At 43.9% G+C, this 25,885-nt stretch overlaps 1 protein-coding gene across 3 annotated transcripts in view; it reads left to right on the top strand.

Moving 5' to 3' along the window:
- The first annotated feature begins 1,252 nt into the window (after nt 1–1,252).
- LOC306807666 (uncharacterized protein) overlaps nt 1,253–25,885 on the top strand; it is a 51,422-nt gene continuing 26,789 nt past the window's right edge. For all 3 annotated transcript variants that reach the window (XM_079317469.1, XM_079317468.1, XM_079317470.1), the window contains exon 1: nt 1,253–1,356. The gene's annotated coding sequence lies outside the window, so the exon portion shown is untranslated. The remainder of the gene's footprint in view (nt 1,357–25,885) is intronic.

Here is a 25,885-nt window from a genome sequence, read left to right as displayed (position 1 = left end):
CGGCAGTGTAACCTCGGTGGGGAAATGAGGTGTGCAGGGGAATGGTGAAATACAGCTGCAGGGATGCTGCAGACAACTCTCTCTCTCTGAGTCAGAAATGCTCCCCAGCTGAAGGCAGTGTATGAGTGCCAGATGGTCTTTAGGAATTTCTCTAGGAGCCACATCAGCTCTGGTGTTAGTGCCAGCTGACCGGGGGCTGCTGAGGTGGAGTGGAGGCCAGTGGCAGAATGACAGGAACTCCACATCCTCAGGTGACAACGGATGTCACAAAACTTGTCACCAGCTAGAAAACTCCTGTTTGCACATGCTTGCTGCGGAACATGTCGGGAGTTGCTGCCTGTGTAGTGTCAGGAGAAGCTCCTGTTGGATTTCCCTTTGACTGCCCCTTCCAAAGGCACAGACATTTGGCATGCTTGCTCCCTCACTTGCTGTTCTATCTCCTAACCATTCCAGCTGCCATCTGCTTTCGAGCTGCTCATCAGTTTTCTTGCCTAGGAAACAGCAAAAGCACCTCATGCACTGAAGCAATTTTTCTGTAATGGGTAAAGAACTACTGCAGCCAGGTACTCTATTTACAGCTTAGAACAACACAAACTCAGTGTCCCATTGTTGTTACTGTAAGCACCAGTCTGTGCAGATGAGCAAAATGAGAGGCACTGGATGTAGGGATTGCCATTCAGGGATCATACAGTATTGGTAAGGCAGCATAACCTCAGACCAGAACACTCCCATGTGATGAGAGATACACTTCTGGCTTGCCAGCTGCTGGCTGAATCTGGGCCAAATTGCTGAGCAAGCAATAGTTTTTCACTTTTGTCTTCCTGGCAGGTTTCTGGTTCAAAAACTCGGTGCCTTTAGACACAGACAGACCCAATGACTGCATAGAAATGCAATCCATGTGTAACTGACAGGCTGTGACACTGTGTAAGAAAGGACTGCCTACAGGTGACTCCCCTTCTGGCCTAGGCACCCGGCAACTCTGCCTTACTATCTAAAGCAGCTGTATGATTATTAATCCTGCGCACTTCTTTGCGGTGTCATTTAATTCTTAGAAGCAGCCGTCCCGCCGTGGAGCCATGCTGCTGCTGCAGAGCGGCGGTGCCTGAGGGAGGCTGCGGGCACGGAGGGCCCGCGCTGTGCCCGGGCAAGCTGCGAGAGCCGGGCAGCGCGGCACAGCGAGCGGCACCGCCGGCCCGCCCCCTGCCCGGCCAGGCCCAGCCCAGCCCGGCCTAACTCAGCCCAGCCCAGCTGAGCCCGGCCCACGTGCGCCGTGCCTGCCTTCAAAAGGCGCCAGGTGCCGGCTGGGCCCAGGCCTCAGTAGCCATTTGGGGACCGGGTTCTGCTCGCTCTGTGCCGGTAAGTGCCTTCAGCTGCTCCAGTGCCCGTCCTCTGCTTGTCCTGTTTCCCTGCTTTGTTTTTGTTTTTTGTGTGTTTTTGGCATACGTCTTGTTATAAATGAGAAACAAAGTCTCGATGTTCAGCAAAATTTAGGTTGCTTTGTTTTATATAGACAGAGCAAGCAGCGCTGGGGAAAATATAAGAGGTCACCACCCACTCCACACTTCCACCCAACTGGGTTTGCAGCTCCCTTCTTATAGGATGGTTTTCCTTGTAGCAATCAGTAATTGTTATTGTTTTGGTGTAGTAATTCTGCAAGGTAAGCACTGGTGGTCAAAGAAACTTGCAAACTTCTGCGGGACTGCTCTTGGGACAATTGGTCATGTAACCATCTGATCTTGGTAGAAAAGAAACAGACGTGGGAAGCCTGATCTTTAGCAGATAGTTTGTGATTGATTACAGAGAGGCAGGAAATCTGATTCTGCATAAAAACTTTTCAGATTATGGAAAATCTCGCCTCCCCCCCCCCCCCTTTTTTTTTTTCTTTTGCAGACTGGTATATGCAGTATTCATAACAGGGGTGTTTAAACAGAATGGGTTTAATCATATATTTGCCTTTATATAGGTCTGTGTTCTTTTCTTAAGTATTCTGGTTTATACAAACTCCAACACTTCTATGATTAACACAAATCATTTGTCAATTATCATGATCAGAAGTAATGTAGAACAAAAGGATGCAGGTAGAAAGGGAAGCTCAAAGGGTTCCCCAGCCTGCAGTTTCCTGTCCTTAGGTGATGTATGGTTTGCAAAGAGAGGAGTGCTTTAACCTAGTATGTCTCATGGTAATTGATGATTCTAGTTAATGTTAAAAGTGTTGTTCTGGTAAAATATCTGCCCCATACCCTGGTTGAAGTGGAAAAACTATTCATAAACCCCAAATGCTTGCCACATTTATAACAGTCTTTATAAGTTCAGAATGTTCTCCACAGTTGTATCCTATTTGCCTCATATCACCAAGCTTCTAAAGTTGTGATAACTAGCACCTCTGTAATTATAGAAAATAAGTGTTTCACAGTGTTGGGCAGGAAAAAGCTCCAAGTTGTAGTCTTGGCTCCCCCACTAGTGTTTTATCTTCTACTTACTGGTTGGTTTGTGGAAGTGCTGGTACTGTTTCAGCTCCACTACACAGCTGCTGAGCTCCCTGAAAGGGTTGTGAGATTCCAGAGCTGTATAAAGTATCATTATTATGTCTATTTTTATAGATAAGAAAAACCATGCTTGCAGCAAACAACAACAAAAAAGTATTTCCCAGCTTTGAATGTGATGTGTAGAAAAAGGTGTATTGCTCAGCTATTACAGTGCCTTATATCAGTGAAATATAGGGTATTCCTCAAGTTGTATTACAGCTGCAAAATATGTTTCCTGAAATATTAGGCATGCCAGACAGTTTGGATGTAAATAATAAGTATGTCCACTGTTGGCTTTTTAGAGGCACAGGAAAGCCATTTATTCCAGTGCCATCTTGAACTTGCATTCTTTGGGGGTAACTGTTGGGTGTTTCTGTGCCCTGGAAATTTAATTTATCTGAAACCAAGTTTCCTTTGCTCCACTTTAGGCTATTCCCTCCAGAGAGGTTAAGCTGTACTTCAGGCAGCAGTGAGCCCTGAGAACAGAAGACAATTTATTGAGAGTTTCATAGCAATGTTAATCTAGAGCAGGTGTCTGCTTCAAAACATTGTAAGCCAGGTCTCTGAAAATCAAGGTGCTGACTTAAAATCTGTGATACTTGTCATATGTGCTCTTAGAGAAATCACATTTAGTTTTTACAAAGCAGACATACAGCTTTTTCCTGGTTTCCTTTTCAATGCATTTATTCTAGCCATTTTGCTTAAAATTAAATTACTGTTTAATTAGTAGTCCAGACACTGGAGCTTTAATGAAAGGGTCAGGTATGGTTATATCCCTTATTAAACAGGTGAGATTTGGCAGAGCCCTTTTAGGAATTCACCTGGACTGTGTTCTCAGGCTCCTTTCCTCCCCAGTGAATTTATTGTAAGTAAGAACTAGTGCTATGGCTGCTCTGTTGGATTTAGCTGTGCCCTAAACATAAACATATGCAGAAATGTGTTATTCTGACCATCAGGAGGTTTGATCTGGGGGAGAGAGCAGACTTTTGGGGACAGCAGATGAGCTGTGTTTTAATGGGGTTGGTTTTTGCTCAGACTCTGACATTAAAAGTCTGGAGGCCACTGTCATGAGCAATATCCTCTCATGCTTCAGTGGGATGGGATTTTAGGCAAACACTGCCATTCTTGACAAGCAGAGGAAACTGTTCTTGCCCCATTAGATGGGCCCACATGGAAAGGACCTGCAGCAAGAAAAGGCATGAGTGTCCAAGTGAAAATACAGCTTTTTCATTCTGCATGCCAGACCTACAGCTCTCAGGAACACAAGTTAATTGCAGAGTGGTCAAGAAATTAAGCGAATATGGAAATGTAGAGTACTGTACATTCTGTAGTCTTCTCACTTCATCCACCCCCTTCTTTCAAGTCAGAGCACTGATCACAGCAAAGTACTGGGGTTTTTTTTCCCTCTTTGCTGATCCTGTCAAGCCTTCAGTGTCCCAAGCCCTGTGTGTGTAGCACAGCACCTGCTGGAGCTGGTGGAGGGCATCAGTCATAGGGACACTCAGCAGCATCCTCACTGTAAGCTCTGCTGCATGGGATCAGGAGGCAAAAGTAAAAACTCAGGGCAGGAAAAGCATTGGGTTTATTTTAGCATCATGGAGCTGGTATGGTTGTCAGTGTTTCCTGGAATGTGCATGTGTTACAAGATGTGTTCTGTATGAATTTTTTATTGATCTTGCCTCAGTGACTATGATTAATAGTATTTTCATCCAAGAATGTCAACCCTGCCAATAAATCTGAATTTTTCCCTGTCTGTGCTTCTGTTCCTTCAATCCCTGGAGAGGATTGATGAGAGAGGAAGCTGAAGCTGAGGGGGAATGTTCTCAAGGACCACACCATCACCATATGTGACTCCATTAACCCAATCAAATTCCTTTATTGCCACCTCTTGCTGTGGTGGCATTTTGCATCTGCTTAGTGGGGGCATCTGTGTTAGATCTGTGCATGGATGACAGGAAAGGATTTCTTGTTTCAAAGAATTCAGTGCCTAATGAGCTGTACACAGGGATTGTATCAGACTATATTCAAAGATTATTAGGAGCACAGTGCTTGGAGATAAAGTATTTTACAGCTTTTAGAGGAATATATAAATGCCATGTTTGTTTCAGAAGGACTCTGCTAGATTTCGTCTCTTGGGCAGGGAGGCAATTATTTCCTAATCACTAATCAAACAAAAGGTGATGCAATAGCAATACATCACCTGCTACCTACAGCTTGCCCCTCCAAATTTGTATGCTGAATTGTAGTCTTTGCTAGTCTATCCCATCTATCCCTTCATATTAAAGCAAGAGGGAAGCTGCAGTTCAGCAGTGGTTTTAACTCAAAGCAGATTATTCATCAGAACTGAAAGACTTGGTTTTCAATCACTTGCAAAAATTGGAAAAAGTTTTTTGTTTTTTTTGTTTTTTATTTAAGTGCAAGCTCAGAGCTGTACAGTATTTAGCTGACTGCCTCCTTTGTGGAGCCCAAGGTAAACTGAGGTACCTAGATATCTTCGTGGGCTATCTTAAACACATACTGGAGAGGAAGAATAGACTGTGTGTTACTGCTCTGCCTTTGAGTCTGCAGCTAAACCATGTTAAAGCTGCATACTGTGAAGGGGTAGGATGTTTCTGGAGTCAAATTCTCCAAGCACTGGGTGGGATTCCAGGAAAGGGGAACCAGTTATTATCAAATGAAATAATTTCCCCTGAATTTCTCCCCTGGACTTGGAAAGACTTCAAGAAACACAGCAATTTGGCATTTTTTTGCCTCGGTAGCTGAGAGAATTTCTGGGATGTCAGTTGAGAGAACGAATCAATAAGTAAATTGATTGAAGATAAAATTGAATGCTTTTTGCTTTTGCACATCAGAAAATGGGAATGTTGTGTGGTTCTGTTTGCCTGCTGTGGACACAGGCACTGGTGTCTGTCAGCAAGCTGGCAGTGCTGCATGTGTTGCTGTGGAATATTTGTATATCCCAGTCACTCTGTGCACACTGCTCTGCCTGTGGCCTCAGCCAGCAATCCTGAGGTCAGAATTAACAATCTGCATCAGTGTCCCCAGCAGGGATTTTTCTCATTAACTGATGCTGAAGTTCTGTTTCCTAGTAAGTTTACATGTGGTTGTGTGGAGTCTCCATAAATGATTGTGTGTATCCCCAAAGGATGTATGTGTGCTGTTTTTCAGTAGGTGTGTAAAACTGTGCTGCCAATTTTACACAAAAATATTTACTTTACATACATCTTCTGAGACTGAAGAGGCAAACTGGGAATATTTATGTAATAATTACTCGTGGAGGGGCAGCGTCTGAACATGTCAGAAATTAATTTGGTGGAACGTGTATGTGATTAGTCTGGATGCTGATGCTATCTTGATGAGTACATTCCTTCATTTTTCCTGATTCTTTTTCATGAGGAATGTACAACAGCACTGTAATGTTGAGTTAATGAAGGTTGGGTTTTATTTTGGAGGATGTATATATAATTGCAGGGAAATAAAACATCTGTGCAATGTATATTGCATATCTGTATCTGTCCTTAATTGTTAGTTTTTATCTTTGCATTTTCAGAGCTCGAGACTGTGGAGTGTTATTGAATCTTTATTGCTTCTAAGATCCTAGATTGATATTTGGAAATAGTGAGCTATATAACATCACTGATCTGACTCTGCTTTCTGTGCAATGCAGCTTTAGGTTTCTAAAGAGCCAAAGCTGCATGTTAAAATAAGATGCGGGTGCAGACTCCACTTCCTGGAGCCTTTGCTTTTGTTCTTTCTTGGTTTTAGTTTAAAATAAGTCATTCAGAATAAAAGCCTATTTTTGTTCTTTGTGGGTGGGGAAAAAAAAGGCAAGCTTGGCTCCCTCAGTTCTCATCCTGCACATCAGTGTTATGTATGTACACCCAGTGTTAGTATCTGGGAGATATCAGATAAAGCCTTCAGTTACTTTGATCTACTAGTCATGTGTTAAAAGAAGGAATAAAAGTTCCTTTCTAAAATACAGAGATTGAGATATTTGCAGTATTGTGCTTTCCATCCCTTTGCCTTTTACAAGTGTAGGAAACTAATGTGGAGGGATCACTTGGAGATTGTGTGGAGCAGGCCACCCTTACTGCAGAGCAGGGATTTTGTAACACGTGAGTGTAAACACAAGGCCTTAGGAGAAGATGTGCCCTGCCCAGCTGAGGGGGCAAGTGGAATTTCTGTAGTCCCCAGAAGTTAAATTTAAATTACAAAAACAGAATAAAAAGCTTGTGAGGCAATTTTTTCCTTTCCCTCTGTTCCCCAGGGCAGGGTTTTTAATACTTAGACCATTTTTGACAGATGACTGTTTAGCCCGTTCAAAAAAATTCACATGATGGAGACTCTGCACCTTCCCAAGGCAATCTATTCAGTGCTCAACTGTCCCAATCATTATTCACATTTAATCTGTGGAGGACAAAGGCTGACATAGCCTTTCCATACAAAAGGAAAGGACTTTTAGGAAATGCAGGATTTTTAATTTCAGTTGGCTGTTTCTCCTGTGATGTGTGAGATGGTTCTTTCCCAGCAGAGGCAGGTGTGGCAGTGGTTGGGCATATCCAGAGCTGTTTGTGAGCCTGAGGGCTCAGGAGCTCAGCCCTGCTTACAGTGTGAGACCAGAGGATGGGTGCCAACTCATTGCTTGTTCTTCCAGAGATTCTGTATAGCTAGATCTTAGGCATGTTGTCCATTTTTCTGGGATTTCTGGGTGTGTGCAGGACATATGCAATAAAAATGAGACCCCTGAGGAGGGCAGGACAGCTGCTTATGAAGAGTGACTGCAGCTGCAGGGGTGTTTAGCACCCATGTGTAATGTAGGCAGGGAGGGGAGAGACAAAAAGAGAGGAGGGATATTAGGAACACTCACATAAGGAATGATTTACAGAGGTGTACAGGAAGGAATTTTGAGTCCTGGTAGCTGTGTGCTGTTGTCAGAGTAGAAATGCAGAAGCTCAGTACAATTTGTATTTGCCAGTGCAGCAGAGCTGTGATGTGAACTGGCTGTGCTGCTCTCTGAGCTGTCACACAGGGTGTGTTTGAGCCACGGGTTAGAGTTGTTACACAGGGGAAGGATGCTGAGGGACTGGTCCAACCAGGTTCTTGGGGACCAGCAGTTGATAAGCTTGTTCTGCAGGGCAGAATCTGTCACTGACTTTGTGCTGCACCTGATCCATGCTCTGTGCTGCCACCAATCTGTAAGAGGAATTACATTATTTCTTTCTAGAGAAATGTGAGCTGACAGGGAACTCTTCAGGTGTAGGGAGGTGTGCTGTTAAGATTTGTATTGTCACAGCTGGGGGGTGGCCAGAGGTCTTGACACAGCTTGGATGAAAAAAGAACTTACTGCACTGTCTTGCTCTTAAGGTAGTTGGAGTCTTAAACAACAGTTAAGTGTCCTTGGTGGACAGTGGCCACCTGGATTAATTCAGATGCTGGGCTAAAGTGAATAGCTGGTCTTGTGCTGTTTAGCAAGATGGTACTGGAGCTTTGAAATCTGAAGCAGACAAAAGTACCTGAGACCCTGGGTCCTTGGAGGTGTGTACTGGCTGTGAATTTTTTTTCCCACCCCCCCCCAGATGCACTCAGATGGTGTCACTGTGTGCCCAGTGTCTGTCCCAAAACAGCCTCTCTTAGGTGCCTGGGAGCTCTCCCTAGCCAGTACCTTTGGTTTTATTGGTAGAAGAGCAAAATATGTGAACTCAGACCTCCTGGCCCTGCTGTAACTCAGGCAGGGGGGATACTGAGTTGGGAGCAGCCCAGGGCTGTGTTCCAGCATAGTCCCTGACAGGGAGCTGGTTTGTTAATGGTTTCCTGGCATCTTGGATTAGCAAGCTGTTCTCAGCTTTCAAAACTTTATTGTCAAAATTTTAACTGATGACTGTTAAATTTCACTGTTGCATTTGGTTTGGATCTGCTGCAAATTAAATCTGACTTCATGAAGCAGTCTTTACAATTCTGTCTGCTGGAAGGGATCCGAGAGCACCACCTGAGCCAATCTCTGGGTCAGGTTGCTTTCCCTGAGCTCTCTTTGTGGCTGAAGCAGATAAAATTTTTCCTTGGTTCTCATTCTGTCAGGTGTTTGAGCATCTATAATATTTTAATTAAAATGGCAAAAATGGAGTAAATCTAATAGGTAGCTCTAGGTTATACAAATACCTTAGACCTGACAGCATTTTTAGGTACAGAAGGGTTAACTGCACAGAGTTTCATACTTGAATGGAAAAAGAATGACACCTTTTTGTTATCAGCCGTTTTGGTGCTGTCTTTTTTAATCATTTCAGGCTTTGAACTCCTGCTCTGAAAGAGTCTGTCTCTTCATCTTCAGTGGCTGCCAGGTCTGGAGGTCTAATCAATGCAGGTTATTGATAGCAAATCAATTAATGCAGACAAAAGATCAAAATTAAGGGGCTTTCACTAAATTAATAAGTGATTCCAAGTCTTTTAACAGAGTGCCTGAGATAAGGGCAGCTCAGTCTTCTGGGACAGCAGCTGCTGGTCCTGTTTCCAAAGAAAATCAGCTGGAGAGAGTGAGCTGTGCTTTTTACATCTTTTCCCCCATTTAAATAACCTGTTTTGTTCAATAGGAACTGCTTAAAATCTGAGTCCAGCAAGGTTGCCAGGAAGCAGGTCCTAAGTGAAAAAAGCAGATTTATCTGCAGAAGGGTGCAATGGTCTCATTCAACTGATTGAGGAAGGACCAATTATTTCAAAAGTCAACTTTATGTAAGATCCCAGCCAACACAAGACTTAAGGTTTGCTTCAATGGCAGATATATCTGAAATTGAACTAGATGCAGAATAACTACAATAATGTGGAGCTCTTGCCAGACCTAGCCCTTCTACCCTGTGGCATGACCTCTTGGAATAAGGTGGGCAAGGCTCAATCCAAGCTGTTTGCAGTCAGTGATCCTGCCAGGAATGTCAAAGCTAGGATGCCTGATACTTTGGGGCTGGGATTTACTACTGCCAGTAAATCCCAGCCCCATCAGCCTCTCCCAGGAGACTGGCTGGAGACCTGGAGGCTGGGAGCTCCATACCAGTTAGAGTACTTTTTCCACCTTTCCCCCTGCTTTAACCAAGGGGAACAAATCAACTGTGCTATGCAGGAAGAAGAGAGCATCTCTTACAGTTTCTGTGTGCTACCTGTTATTTCTGCCTGTTTTCCTGCCTAATAAGGGCCATTCTTTGAAATGCCAGAAACTCTCCTGCTGAGACAGTAGATAACAGGGATGGAGATGGAGCTGGATTGCAGCAGCACAAATACAGTGTGTAGTTCCCTGAGGATGAAGAGTGGCTCTGGTCACTCCATGAGTCTCACTTGCAGTGTGGTGGAAGCACTGTCTCCCTGTTTGGGCCTGTCTGGGTTCAGTCAGGCCCTTGTGCCATTGGTGCTTGGCACTGCCCAGAGGGGCTGGATGCTGTTCCCAGGTGCTGAGCAGCCTCTGGGGGCTGACAGCAGAAGTTATTGGCACTTTGCTGGCACTTTCAAGCTGCTACAAGAATGCATCTAGTGGTTTGGGTTTCTCTATTCACTTGATCCTATGATGTGAGGGAACATTCTGAGTTAAATTCCTATAGTTTTTTGGCTGTAACCCTAATTGCAAGCAATTATGTGTTAAAGAATACTTTGTATATGCTGTGTGAAAGATTACTCTGAAATGGCTGCAGCTTCCAAAACTTGACTAGAAGCTTATGCTAGAAGTGCTAATATTTGTGTGAGTAGATGGAGATTTAGAAATGTAGCCCTTGTCATAGCCGTGTCTGTGACAGTAGAATCGTGCCTGAATGCCAAGCTTTACCAGGTCAAACTTCATGTAATCAAAGGTTCATCTTTGCTTTTGATACTTTGTCTACTGAGCTCTGCCTGGCTGTTGCCACTCATTGTCTGTTCTATTGCTGACTCTGAAATCCAGTGTTACCCTTGGATTTAAAACAGCAAGACAGCTGATGTTTGTTGGTCTAATCCACTGGTGATGATCTGCCCCCATCCCAGGGGAGTTATGGAGCTGGACATGTGGCATGGAGCAGTGGATGCTGTAGTTGGCATTGCAGCCCAAAACTTGGGTCTCACCTGAGAGGACTAAGTGAACTTCCTAGCCTAGATTGGACACATGAATTTGAGCACTGAGAATTGACTCTGAGGGTACAGTGCTGCTGTTCTTTGTTTCTGTGGCTGCTGGGCATGACTCTGCTGTACTGGCTTGCTTCCTTCAGGCAGGGTTTGCAGCCCTCAGATGTGCAATCCTTTCCCTTTCTTCCACCGCTTTCAGTTTCCTCCTCCAAACGCCTGCGCTCACTGCAGTTCTCAGTAACTGCTTAACCTAGAAATTCATTGCTAAAAAGATCTGACATCATAACACCCTGGAAAAGGACTTTTAACTCCCCTTCCCCCTTCCTGGTCCTTCTCTTTTCTTTTCCCAGGATACATGAAAAGCTGTAACTACCAAATCAAAATCTATTTGATTTTTGTACTCCCTTGATAACTGGGCAGCTGATCCTTATCACCCAGCTAAGGCTTATCTGCTGCCTCCAGCCTCCCTGCTGCAGAATTGGTTCCTGTGGGGACAGTGCTGGGTTATAAAGTGAGTCTGATATCGTGGTCAGGGCCTTTTGCTTTCTCACTGTGGTCATTGTTGGAGATGTGTTCCCGAGCAAGTGGCTTGGTTTTCTGGGAGGGCTAGAAGGAAGGACTGGGCCTGTGGGATTTAGAAGTTCAGAGATATATTTTTAATCCCCTTATTACTTTTTTAAAGTCATGAAGTGGTGTCAGGGAAGGTGCAGGGGTCAACAGCATAGGCTAGAGTCAAGGTAATGGGTTGGTGGTTTTGCTTTAGCTCTTGAAGTTCCCAGGTGATAGCTTGGTCTTGTTAGGCAAGCACTGACCTACATGTGTGTTGTTCATTTCAGCCTGCTCTGAAAACAGTTCTAGCAGAAGAAAAAACTGCCAACTTTTGTGCCTGGTATATTACTGCTAATTTTGAACTGCAATTGTAAATTTTCAATGAGTTCACCAGGGTGCTGAAGAGGCTGTAGATCCGTATCTGCACAGCTGGGTGTAGGTAGCTCACTCCCAGCTACATAACACTGGTAGGATGTGGGAATAAAAGCATTCCAACTCCATCCCTTCTGGCTCAGTCATGTCCTAACGGCAGTGATTCAGCTCTCTGGAGCCACTGGAAAGTCTGCAGTCATGTTAGCATCTTTTAATAAGCAAGATGAGGAATCAGGGACTGCCACAGCTACAACCATGCTGGTATTATTTAACTTGCTCAGCCATCATGTGTAATTAGAGTTACTCTGATTTAACTCTGTTCTCTCTCACCTCAAGCTAGTGCCCAAATTGTCTTTCTTCCCTGGAACTGAGAAGTCTGGGCAGCACACACAGCTTTTTTGGCAGCTTGGTTCAAGATTAGTTGGCAGTGCTGATAAAACTGCATTTTGCAGTTCCAATAAGAGTGATGCAGGGTAATTCCTGCAATGGGTGATGTAAGAAAAACGCTGAGCTAAGGGCAGTGAGGCAGCTGGTGAGACTCAGCCAAGTGACAGAGATCAGCTGCAAGAAGTAGGAAAATTAAAAATTGGGAGAGTAATTGTAAGAGCTCCTGGGAAAGGTCTTCCTGCTATATTCTTATTCCCAGCAGAAGTCACTGGCCTGTCCCTGCTTTGGCAGCAGCTGCTTGGGTTGTATAGAGCAAAATAGGGGCTGCACAGCCATCCTGCCCCTCAGCTCTCCTGGTTAGCTGCTGCTTTGACTTGTAAAGCCACCCCAGACCTCTTTCATCTGCAGTGATGTTTTTAAAACTAGCACAGCCAAGCTGGCAATGTGTTTGTGTGGCCCTGCTTACAGGGGAAGGTGAGGCAGTCACTTAATGCCTCACTTTTCAGATTCCCCCTCTCCTGACCTGTAAGTATGTTGATACTCTGCTCCTTTTCTCTACAGAACCTCCTGGTACTGGATAGCCAGGCACTGGCAAGCTGCCCCAGTTTGGTTACTGGAATATTGTCTGATCCTCTCCTTGCTGGGTTGTGCACATGAACAGATCTGTTCAGTTCACATATCAGCTCATTTCAAAACTTGCTTGTCTAATAACTAATAAAAATGAAATAGTGTAAGAGCAAGTTGAGTATTCCCAAACTGGCTGCTTGCTGTATTGTGGTGTTCTCTGTCATGTGAACTTACACAACTGGGTTATAAAACCTTCAGCTAGGCTGATAAGTATTATTTGGAAGTGCTCCCAAGCACTTGTATTGACCACTGAGATAAATGTAGGATTTTCTTGCTTTCAAGTGGGTAAAACTGTTCCAGTTGGTGGTTTTTGCAGCAGCCTAGAGCAAGCCAAAGTCCTAATGTCCTGTAGAACTCCATGGCTTGGCTCTGATGCTGACACTTGGCCATCCAACAGGATCAGCTGGATTGTCTGAAGCATTTTCTGCTACTAAGTGGGTTACAGCCCCTTTTCTGCACCCAGGTCTTAGGCCAGGAGGGGATTGTGGTAACACTCAAACCCTGGCAGTTTAATGGTTTGAAAAAAAATTCAAAAATAGGTGTTTGCAGCAGTGCTGCACTCAAAAGGAAACCAGCTTCCTATGTAGGTAGTACTTGTTTATAGTCTAGACAGATTATTTTATGTTTCAAGACTGTGTATAGTTGTATGTGGTTAAGATACCAGAGCTCAGCTCTGGCATGGGCACTGTTGTCCTCACTGAGCAGGAAAGTGCTTTTGTTTAAACCAATTCCAAATGAAAACCTACTGCCTTCCCAGTATTTTAAAGTAAAATGCCCTGTTCTGTTCTGCACTGGAGTTGAATTAAATGGGAGTGCTGCTGCAGCCCAGTGGACACACAGTAATTTGCCAAGCCAAGGAAACTTCACTGTTTGCACTCCCATGGCCATGCCATGCTTCTCCTCTGGTTGAATTAAAGTAACTTGATCACAGCTGCACGAACACTTGAGTTTTAAAAAGACTTTGAAAATGTGTGTGCAGGTATTTGTCTGCACCAGTCACACCTCACCACTCCAGTGCAGGAAGTGGATATACAGACATGTTGGCTTCCTATCCACTAAACAACCTGTGCCCATTCCAGTGCCATCTCTGGACCAGGAGAGTGCCTTGGATTTGTGTTCTTTACAAGTGGATTTCTGCAACAGGAGTAGGAATGTAGGCCTGGAATTCCTGTCTGATATTGCTGATATGTAAAGTGTTATGGTGGTGGCAATGAGTGTCTTTTTTTCCTGTAAGAAATGTTATGTATCTGCCTGTTTCATCCTGTCACTCAGTGCCTTCTGGGTCAAGTGTAGAGACCACTCAAAATCCTGAGACCACCATGTGGAATTAACAGTTCTGCAGGACTTTGTGTTACAACTGCTTTAACTTGCTCTGTTCTATGTCTCCCTTCACAACTGGCACAGATAGCCTTGTTTTCACTATCCTAAAGCTTGTAGAGAGCTGAGGCAGCCCTGTAGCCTGCAGTGAAAGGTCTGAAGTTCCAGTATGTTTGGGTGGAGCTACCTGAAGTGAGTCCTTGCTGGCTGTTCACTTTTACTTCAGAAATGGCAACAATAAACTCTCCTGAGACTGTCCTGCAAGTGTTCACAAAGGGTTAGCTGGTGGTGGAAGTCCCATGTCTCATGGAGTGGCTTTTTTCTGCAAAATGTAGCTAGACTCCAAATCTGGAATAGAAACTCAAGTCATTGGATTATCCTGCTCCTGGAAAGAGAAAACAAGGTCTAACAAGTTTGTTACAGAACTCAGATGCATCCCACTATCATTTGCTGTTGTGGATACCCCAAATGGTGTTGCCTTCCCATTAAGGCAATGAACTGAAGTCTGCAAGAGGCAGTAAAATGACTTCAGGATTGTTGGAATTCCTGTAGCGTGGCAGCAAGTCATTGTAGGGCTGCCAGCTGACAGAAGTAAAACCATTTGTTCTCACAGTGTGGAAGCACAGAGAGTGTCTAACCAAAATGCATTTTCTCTTCAGATAGATGTGTTGGGTAAAGCTAGGAGGGGGAGGGATGGCACAGGGACAGTGGCAGAGCTGAGACCAGGCTTGCTGTCCACTCTGTTAGAGCCCTGTTTCACTGGGAGGTACAGTTTTGGCAATAAATGTTTAGTGTGCAGGTGGGCATTATTTTATTGTAAGTAAAATAGTGTAGTGTAATTTGAAAGCAGTGAGGATCTAAAAAACCCTCAAGAGCAGTGATACTGAGCAGTTGGCATTACTGCCAGAGTTGATAGAAACACAGGTTTGAGCTGGCAGAAGCACAAAACTCTGCTTTAAAAAATGTTTGACATTGGAAAATGAAGAGCTTGCCACAATTGTCCTGCTGGATCAGGTAAGAACTCATCAGGAAACACTGGACACAGGTGACTGCTACTGTCTAGTTCCTGGACACCAGCGTTGTCTGTAATAGAAATGGTTCTTATTTTTGCTTGTTTAGAAGCTCTGTTTTGCTTGCAGGAAAATAAAATAAACAAGATTTCTTCTCCAACCCAGGCAGTGAGCTATTCCACACACATCTGTCAAAAAAAAAAAACAAAAACAAAACCAAACTGCTGTAGCAAGGGATTGGGTTGGGCTTGCACAGGGTTTCTGTTTCTTAGGCCATGGAGGATGTTGCTGTAATTCTCAGCACTGAAAGCTCCTTGATTTCCTTGGTAGAAGAGTGTGGCAGGGGACAATCTCCAGTTCCCTGTTGAGGGGAGGGAAGGGAGCTCTTTGCAGGTGGGTGGGAGATGGTACAGGTGCAATTAAAAAATAATAAAAGTAGGGACAAAATTACTCCCCTGCATACAAGTATTTTATAGTGCCTAAGATGAGCAAGAACATGGGTACTCTTAGGGCTGTGGGACACAAGGCACTCACTATTATCCATCCTGCTTTTCTATGCATTAAGGTTTTTAAAAATACCACTTCCCTCCTCTTCCCACTCCTTGCAGAAACAGCATCCCTTTATTCCTTGTAGAATGCATACGATTCTTTTTGCAAATGGCAAAATTTCTCTTTTACCTTAGTAAATTGAAATTCAAAATTTTAGCCTGACTTCTGTAAAGGGTTGGTGATGCTCAGTGCAAGGCAGTTTATTCCATCTGACTTATCACTCACTTTTCTCTTTTATCTCAAAGTGGTTAAGTGGTATACCCATACATCCCTAGTTAGCATGAAAACTCAAGTCTCTCTGTTCAGCAGCACTGGCTCTGCTAAGACTGTCCTTTTAGGCTGTATTTAGAAGGACTGGACCACATCATTGGTTTTCTGTCCTGACCAGCTTGATATTTATGTTCAGTATGGCCTGAATAGAGGCAAAAAATGTGTAGTACATGTGTTGGGAACAGCTCTGCAGGAACATCCAGGAGAGGAGGAAAAGACTGGGGTGGAGATAAAAGACCCTGAATGTAGACCAGCATGATTTTGGGTGTAGACTCCAGTTCTGACAGGGAAAGAGAAGGGAGTTGAAGCCTGGGAGAGGTGATGTTGTATTTCTGATCTGAATGAAGACATCCAGAACCTTTTCACGCTGTGCCTGTGCTCTCTATGATCAATTACTTGGATGGTGTTACTCTGTATGCATGTGTATAAATAGCAACACCTTCCTTCCAGTGTTAAGAAACAAAACTCCTGTGGTAGGAGAGATGGATTTTGGAGAGCATGAATGAACTCAGAGCCTGGTGAAGTATAACCCTCCCCTCTTCTTGGGGGGGAAAGCTGAGCAGCAGCTATGGGATGACTTGACTAGGACAATGTGACAGAATTAGGAACAGGAATCAGGAATTTAGTACTTAAGACTTTGGCTTTCTGACAAGATCATCTGTCTGTCATCAACAGAATGGAAACATATGAATTGTGGCTTTGTCTTTAGGAAGAAGAGATTAAATCCAAGTGGGTTATTTCAGTTTGGCCTGAAAGGCTCAGTGGCAGGTGCGAACTTTCTGCTTCCTGTCATCCAGCTCTTAATTGCAAAATGTCTTTGCTGTTTGGTGTAGCATTCTGGATTGCCAGGATGTTGTACTGCATCAAGATGACACAAGCATTGCTCTGTTGCTGTCTGGTACCAGCTTTGCTGGAAATGGAGCACTGACTCCTTGGTATTGCTGCCAACAGAGTGTCTTGGAGCACAGGGCTGCCAGAGTGAGGTGCCCACTTGTCTGTCCCTGCTGGCTGCTCAGCATCCCTCTGTGTTTCTCATCCGGAGTGCAGCAGTGAGGCTGGGTCAGCTTCATGAGTCGGATTTTAGCACTGAGGCAGCTTGTTTTAAAGGGAAGTGATGTACCACATTCAGCAGCAAGAGTCCTGACTCTATGCCCTACTCCAGTGTAAACTGGTAAAACTTTGTGGCTTCAGAAAGCTTTGGGCTGGTTGGCCTCAGGAATCTGTCAGGATAGTGCTCTTGCCATAGGCATATAGCTACAAAGGAATGGGGGGAGAGAAGCAGTGATAGAATGAATGAGAAGAAAGGGGCAGGAATAAAAATTGAATCCAGCTCCATATTCTGCATGGGAAAATTAACATTTCTTTTAAGCCAGCAAGATGGCAGAGCCTGGCTGCATAGAGATAAGTGTGTACAGGAGCTGCCCAGTGGGGTTTTGCATGTTGACAGTGTTTAGCATCATGCATTTAACGGTTTCATAGCCAAGTTCTCAGTGATGTGACATAAGGTAAAAAAATCTGCAACAGGAAGGTGAGGTGTATGTGCTGAATCTTACAAGAAATAGCTTCTCCACTCTGTGGCCTGATGAATGCCTGGATGAAAGAGGAGGTGAAGCAAGCATGTGTGAAGGACCAGGAGCACATGGTGATGTGACATCCCCTCTGTCTGGTGAAGTGACAAGGGGTTTAATGAGGATACCCTGACAACAGGCTGGGCTGTGCTGCCTGTACAGGCAGATCAGGGCTCTGAGGTGGTTCTCAGAGTTTGTGTCCTGATGAGACCCACCCTGTTCTTTGCAGTGGTGAAGCCAGCTTGTCTATTTATCATCACACAGTAACTGGAACACCAGTATGGTATAGCTTGAAGTGAACTTTTGATTCTGTAGGGAAAGGGAAGAGTTGTTCTTGATGGTATCTGTAACATCTAGAAAAGGAGTTTTTGTTTTGAACATCAGGTGGTTCTGAATTTTTGCATAGAGATGGGAATAAGGGGCTAAAGAGTGGATCCAACAGGGTTAAGATGAGAGTCCTGTTCTACTTCCCCATCTCCCATTCTGAATTTGGATTGGGAAATGAGGACAGCTGAGATGGTTGGCTGAGAGAGACCCAATATGGTAAAAGAATGCTAAAAGTTTGACTCAATGTAGCTAGCAATAAAAAGTCTGACAGGTCTGTGACAGCTGTCTACTAATGCATCCTAGGAAGAGGTACTGGGGAAGGGCTGCCTCATTTCAGCCCTAGGGAAATGTGAGCATAAGAATGTGCAGTCTAGTCCTCAACAAGTGGAGGCTGCAAATAAGAAAAATAATTCCAACCATCAGAGTGAGGTTGTGAAGCATCTTTCCCATAGGAACAGGAGAAAGAAAAATGTAATTGTCCAGGATATTGCTGATGAATTACAGAGCATGAGTGCCAATAGGAGTGCAGACTGGACTTGGAAACACAGAACTCCCCTTCTGAGCCACACCCCAGATCCTATATTTTTAAATTTTTCATGTTAAGCTCCCAGCTTGGTGAAAAGTGATGAGAAATAAGCATTGCTGCTACAGTCAAGTCCTTCAAAAAGGAGCACAACGAGACTACTTTGGGCATGTTGTCAGCAAAGTCCAAGAACTTAGCGTGGAAGAAAAGGAGGAAATGTTTAATGATAGCCTATAGTTTAAACCTGTTTTATCACCACTGGCTTGCTGTGTAAGGAAATTAAGATGAACTATCTACTCCAAGTACAAATAGGTATATTTTGCATGTACTTCTTTACAGAACTGCAAGGCAATATTGACAAGCTGAAGTTGGTCTGGGCAGAGGAAATGAACCATCAAATCTCAGCAGAGAGTATGAGGACTATAATGCTGACTGCTGAGAGCAGTGCAAGATCCCTCTTGAGTACCAGGGGAGAATGATGATGAGATTTTCACAGGGTGAATATGCAAAAGAGAACAGTGCACAGTGAAACACTGGCAGGAATACTTTGGTATCAGGAATCATCTTCATGTCTTCTGGGATTCTCCTAAGTTAAATAGCTGATCCTTTAGAAAATTGACCTGCTTTATTTCGGGGGTATATCCCACAAGTTTTTATTAACATGCTGTTAGGAGAATGTTCTCATTTTCTGCAATTAAACAAAAATAAGTAACTATTTAACATTCTGTGACTGAAACCAGAAGCTGTATTAAATTACTGTATGTGCAGAGACAGATACCATCCAGAGAAATGGATTTGGCCAAAATATGATAACTATGAAGAATGGAGTGACTGGCTGCTTCTAACAGATTAGAAGCCAAACTGTTTGAGAAAGGAAAAGACCAAATGGCAGGTTTTGCTTTGACATTTTTATTAGCAGTACTTTTTCTCAGTGGCAATTCCATCTCAACTCTTCTGACTTTCATGTTGCTGCCAATAGTCTTTGCATGTGAAAATGTTTTGTATGGTCAACAACCTTGTTGCTCTTTAACAATGGGTGCCATGTAAAAGGGACTTGTTGGACTGGTGCTCTCTAGTGCAGTTGTTACTGCTGAAAGTGTTGTATTGTGTTTCTGTAGTTGACAATCTGGGTGTTTCCCTGAGTCAGAGGCTCCCCCTGTGTTGATACTCTGTGCAGAGCTGAAACCAGAGCTCAGCAAAATCTGGCAGTGTTCTTCCATGGCAGGGCCTGCCCATGTACATGATCACCAATAATCAGCTGCACAGGAGCAGCTTGTTTTCTGCTCTCTGGCTTGTTGGAGATGATAAATGAAGTATGAAGAATAATGTGAGATGTTTTTCTTAAGCTACGTTAAGCCCACTGTGCTGACAGCAGCAAAACAGAACTTGTTTTGACAAGAGTTGAGTTAACATGGCACAAAAGTGAAACTCAGGAAAGATGATTATCTCTGTCAGACCCTGGTGATTTTCCTTTTTTTTTTCTTTTTTTTCGTTCCTGTTGTAGGTCATTTTAAAAGCTTCTCTCCCCAGTACTCCTGCCTTCCCTGGGTATATTTTCTGAGCTGTTACCTTCTCCACACTCTGAGACTCCTTGTTTTTTTGCTTTTTTCCCCCACTGATCTTTGTTGCTTCCAGCAAAAAGAGCGAAGTTTTATTTTGAGACTTATGCTTCATTATAATATTGGTAGTGTTGCATCTTCATGTGTTTGTGACATGTCACTATGAGTTGTTGCTTCCAGGGAGACAGATTCAGCTCGAGAGGAGGAAGACTGTGTCATATCTCATGACATGTTTCTCTGCACCATGGGGCATGTATGGGGACTGAGGACCCCAACACAGATGGCTTAAGCCTGTAATCCTTTTCTGTCTCCTCTCAGGCAAGCAGGGGGGTTTCAGCTCATCTCCAGGGCATGGATCAGACAGACTTTCTGTTTCTGTAACCATCAAGGGGCAATTGCTACCCCAGTAGGTCATTGAACCAGCTCATTCTGCCAGAGTCTGAAGGATGGATTGCTTGAGGTCTGACATTATTCATGCTGTGCTGGTTATGAATAAATCCTGTGCTTCAGTAAACTGTTGGCATAGCTGAGGTTGGGAAGGTGGTGGTGTCCCTGCTCTCCCTTGCAATGTTGCATGAAGGCTTTGCATTACCCTGAAGGTGGAGATATTTGGGCTTAAAAGAATCAGAGTGCTGAAGGTGAATGGACTATGGCAGTCAGTGATAAATAAAATAAATGCTTTTTCATGGGTCACCTGGAGTGATCCATGGGGAAGCCTATGGCTGCATACTGAGGTTTCTCTGGGCTTACCCAAGTTCCCTTGCTTAAGAAGGGGTCTGGTACATCCCCAACATGATGCTGGGAGGTTGAGATGGTCTGCACCCAGTAACCAGGCTGGTAAAGCCACTTATAAAGTTTCTGTTCTACAGTTGAGATTTATTGAGTTAAGTAAGTCTGCTGCTGGATATTAATTAATTTTTTGTTTATGGGTATTTTCTGCTAGGTTTTCTCCTCTAGGTTATGGTACTAGTGATCTATAGGAGCTGTCCTCAACAGGAAAGGACTTTTCTGGTGTTATCAGTAGGCAAAGGTGGCTTGAAAACTGCTCACTTGCAGAAATGTGCTACCCTTCCTTCCTCAGTACTTGTTCAGCTTTCACCAGTCACCATGTGCTGTAACTGAAAATCAGTCTTCCCTGATGCCATGGGGTTTGGATGACAGTCCAGTTCCCAATGGCCAGGTTACAAATGGCTCTTGTGTCAGTGAGAACCCTTTTCTAGGGCTGCATGAGCCAAGGAGGGCTTGTTCCTTGCCAGGCCATCCTGACCAGATTGCAGTGAGCTGAGCTAGGAAAGTGCCTCCATCTGGTGCATCTCTTTTCAAGCTGCTGGTCCTTAAACACAACATTGAGTAAAGTGCTAAATGTTGGTAAAGCACTCTGGGATTGTGAGCTGGGAGCAACACTGAGGTTTATTAGAAGCCTGTAGAAGACTTTGGCTTTAATAATGCTGAGCCTCATTCTGCTTTCACTGAAAGTGGCTGCAGAGCTCCCACTGATCTCAGCTGGGCAGGACAGAGGCAGGAACTGCAACACTTGTCTTGCTGCTTCACCCCAAGTGGTGTCAACAACCTGGTGCTGGCAGGTAGATGAAGTCCCACAATATGCAGGAAAAAAATTATTAATAAGCTTTGTAATGTGTTACTGTCATGACCAGTTGTTTGGATTTTGTCTCCCATATGCTCTTTTGCCTCCTTCTTTCCTTCCCCAGCCAAGGAAGCACAGACAGATGTTTTTCTCACATCTGCAGAAGCTTTGGGGTTAATGTTGGTGTCTAATGCAGGAGTGGGGGACTGAGGGTCTTAACAGTGTTGCTCTAGGCTTTGCATGAGCACATAGATAGGCCTGGATGAAAGAAAATGTCTTCACTACAATAGAGATGACACTAACAAGCATTTCTGAATGTCAGGGCAGCAGCTATTATAATTGCTGAATTACCATAGCATCTCTTCTGAAGATGTAATGGGGGATGAATGTTGGGCAACAGAGGTGCAGTGAACCTGAATCATCTGTGGTGGGTGATCTGTAGAATGGAGCTCTGTGTGTGGTGAGGAGCTGGATCTGCTCTGTGGTTTTCTAAAGGACTGTTGTGCCCATCAGTGGCCAGCTTCATCTTATTGCTGCAGTGTCCACCCAGCTCAGTGCTCCATCTGTCCAGAAGCCAGTTGATAAGACAGGATGTTTTGCCCCTGTCAGAATAACTCCAATTGCCCTGGGTGTTTTCCAGTAGCACCTGTGTGCAAGAATGCAGGTGCTGAGTTGCATTTCCAGCCTTGCTGAGAGCTGCTAGCTGCACACTGAAGTTTGACACTGTAATAATAGATTTCTTTTGTCAGATGAAATTAATCTTGGATTATCTGCTTCACCAATCCAAATACAGGCTCCTGCATTAGCATCCACTTTCCTTAAGCTTGAATCTTTCAGGAAATAGATGCAAATTGGAAAACCTACGTTAAGTTAACTGAGGTTGTAAATCCCAGCCACATCACACGTGAGCCTGGGAGGCAGAGAATAGCTTTCAAACCATTTCCCACAAATTGAGAGTGAGTGCTGCACTCCCATACATTTTATTAAAGCTGTGGTGAGAAACAGACTTGCCAATACAATGTCCCTGTGCTTGAAGCAACCACTCCCATTTAGGGAACAAAAAAAATACTGTCATCTACTTCCAACCAGTGGCAACCCAGATGAACTTCTGCCCTCTGAATTAACACACAAAACTTAGAGGAGTCACTCAGGGCTCAGTGTATCTGACACAAGCTTGCTCTGTCAAGAACTCTGCAGGGAATCCAAGGAGCACTTAGCTCTGCCTCTCCTTATCCCTGCCCCCATTGTAAAATATGGCTTTTAATTACCTGTACAATTTGTCTGGTTAGTGAATCCACAGGGAGAAGGTGTGAGTGGATGCACAATCAGTGATGTTAGCACTGTGCTGCAGTGCAGAAGTGTCTGAGCTAATGAAGAATCATTCACAACTGGAAGCAGGATTGCCAGTGTGAAACCTTTTGGGACCTGGACCCTTTGGATGTGGAATGGCCTGGCAACCTTTCTGGATCAGCTGAGATAATCTGTCCTTTGCTGTGTTATGTTTAACCCTGTTTTCTCTCTACTGCTGAGTGTAGACATCCCAATTGCCCGAGATGTAACTTCAGGAAATGCTTGTGTTTTCTTGGTTAGTTTGGTTGGGGTTTTTTCCATTTTTGCAGTTCAGCTGATATCCTTTCAACTGAAGCCTTAGAAACTCCAGAATTGTAGTCCAAGTGTGATTTTAAAACATGCTAGGAGTGGAAATGCAATTAAGGTATCTTAACCTCCTTTACTCTGCCCTGCAGCAATGCAAAGGAAAACAATTTGGTTTTAAAGGTTATTGTAATCTAGAGCTTTAAATTCTAACATGCCTTAATCATTACTGAGTGGTTATTGAAGAAGTTTATCTTCATCAGTCATAAACAACTGCCAAGTAGAACATGCCTTTTACATTTTTATTAGACAAATAGCACAATGGTTACTGTGGCCATTTTGTGAAAAACTGAGGCAAGTATCAGCAAATTAAACCATGTGAAGTCTCAGCTGTTGATATTAGGTAGAGATAGTCATACCAAGAACAGGTACTATGCTCCTTACCTTTTTGGCTTTATCTGAAGGAAAATTGTTATATTGTAAGGTTTATTTCAATACAAACAAGATGTTTTTCAGGAGCTCCCATTCCTGCTCTGCTTGATGCTCCTGGAGACTAGTCATAGATTTAATATGAAGACTGGCATCCATGTGTTTTCTAGCATGAGAGCTGGGCCTTTCTTCTCAGAGCTGCACTTTGCTTCTCTTTTAAGCACAGACATGAAGAGCCAAGGCAAGGTTTGTATCAGGTATGCAGCAGGAGTGATTTGCTTGTCCCACAAGGGGCTGTTCCCTGGGTAGCTGTTGCCAGCCTGCCTTCATGTGATCTGCCACCAATCTGCCAATATGATTTGTAGGCTGTACAGGACTACACACACAAAAGACTCTATTTCTGAAGTTGATCTATCTTATGAGGTAGAGAGGTTGGAGTGTATGGTTTTTTCCTTTTTTGTTAAGGTCTTGCAAGACAAAGAAGAACCTGCTATCTTTTTCTGAGGATGAATTTTTTAATTTTTGGTTTTGTAAAGTGAAATTCTTCATATGACATGAAGGCTTTTATCTCTCTGTGCCTTCACTAATATAGATCCTCCTGTAAGCCAGAGGATGAGGATTTCAAAACCTATCATTGTTGGCCTTGCCTGTTATTTGTAGTGTGAGGAAAGCTGACTAAATTGCACACTTGGAAATGTTGCACATTTGTGAGAAGGACAGAATCCCATGTGGATCTGTGCTGCTGCAAAGCCTTGTGCTGTGTGAGAGCTGTGGTTGTACACCTGCAGCTCGGCTGTGCTGGCCAGGGGGTCACTGCACATGGCCCTGCTTAGCAGGTGCAAAGTTTTGTTAATGCCTGGTCTGACACTTCATTTGGAAAGCATTTGCTGTCCTCTCCTGACAGTGTTCTGTCATCCGTATTTTTTTATGGCTGGTATAATCTGAAAATCAAGTACTCTTGGCAGATTTCATAGCTCCATATAGTACACTATATTCATCTGAGCAACTGCCATTTGTCTTTAATCTGTCCAGATCCAATTATTTTAAGTGTCCACAGGTGAAGCATTAGAGACCATGTGTTCTTTCTGTTTAAAAAAAGGAAATTCTTTATCTGTCATGGCTGGAGGTGAGAGCTCAGTTCCTGGTCATCCAGTTGCATGTGATGCGACTTTGTGCCTTGGTTCTCTCCTATGTGCAATAATATTCCACCAGTTCTTCATTTATAATAGGGCCAGAAGTCTACAGTGTGTCTGAGGTGACCAGGAGAGATTCACATCAAATCTCTGCCATTAGTTTAGTTCCACTGGAGAACAAAAGTTTATTCTGTATTACCTCAATTTTAAAAGTAAGAGCAGTGATACTGGAGTCTTCTGTAGCAGACAGGGTCTGGGTAGGGGTAGTTAGGGAAAGTGAGGAAAGCAGGAGCAAATAGATTTTGTTTTTCAGTGTTTTTCAAATTATTCATGTTGGCAACACAATGATCCAAACTCTGTTCTTACACTTGCCATGCAGGTGCACAGAGGTAATAATGGTAAAATGGTGTTACATTGGTATAATTGCATGGTATGTTTGTTTTAGGAGCTCTTGGATATAAAGGTTAGGATGTTCAAAGAATGCCAGAGCAAGATTACTTTTGCCTGAAGTTGTAGCTGCATGTTCAGCATCTCTAATCTTCTCCCTGGACTGTGTTTCCTGACCTCTTTGCGGGATTTTGATCCATGAGTAGAAACCCCAAATCTATTACTTGGCCATAACTGTCTGTGGGGGATACACTAGGGTGAAAATCCTGGCACTTCCTTATGGAAACAGGGAAATGTCTGGAGAGAGACACAGGAACTGGACTTTTTGGCTTGGGTTTTCCCACCGTGAGTGCTTGGCTGGTAGGGAATTTCTCCTCTCAGAAATTTCTGAGCTAGCAGAAGTTATCATCATCTCTTTAGGGGCTATTTGATGATACCTAGCAAAAAAGGTGGTAGACCAGGTAGCTACTGCTGTGTGGGGGTAAATAGCCTGCTAGTTTAGTCAGTAATTGTCCCTTCAGTCACTGGCAGTCACCTCTTAGCCAGAGAGCTGAACTGAAGTAATGGAGACAAAACTATCTCCATGCTCTGAGACATTTGTGCCAGCTCAGCCTGGAAGCTCAGCAGCATCAAGGTGGACAGCAGGGCTTGGGCTGTGTCCCTGGGTGCCAGCAGAGCCCTCAGCCAAGCCCTGTTGGGATATTCCATAAAGGAAGAGGCAGTGGCTTTGCCTGCAGGCAAACACACACTTCTGCTGGCTGCCTGTGGTGAGGCCAGCGAGCCCTGGGTGTGGGCACTGGGCTGGCTGAGGGAGGCACCCACCTGTCCAGAACACACAGGGCCCATCAAGAGTTAATGCCTACAGTTAGAAAGAGCAGCAAGAGTTGGAGGGTTCAGAAGGATGGCAGTGGGTGTGAAACACTATAACATTCACATTAATTTGAAATGTCTCCTTTCTGGCCAGAAAGAAGTGCCCAGATTTTTTAGTCAATATTAATTTTACACTTGGCACCACAGGAGAGTGTGAACTGCTGAGTTCACAAGGAGCCCATCTAATAAACAGACAATAGAAAATCAGAAAAGCAAAGATTGGGCTCACTTGCCC

The sequence above is a fragment of the Erithacus rubecula genome, assembly GCF_903797595.1.
Source record: "Erithacus rubecula genome assembly, chromosome: 13".
NCBI classification, from domain to species: Eukaryota; Metazoa; Chordata; class Aves; order Passeriformes; family Muscicapidae; genus Erithacus; species Erithacus rubecula.
The sequence above is the reverse complement of the archived record's forward strand: the minus strand, read 5'-3'. Positions and strand labels throughout refer to the sequence as shown.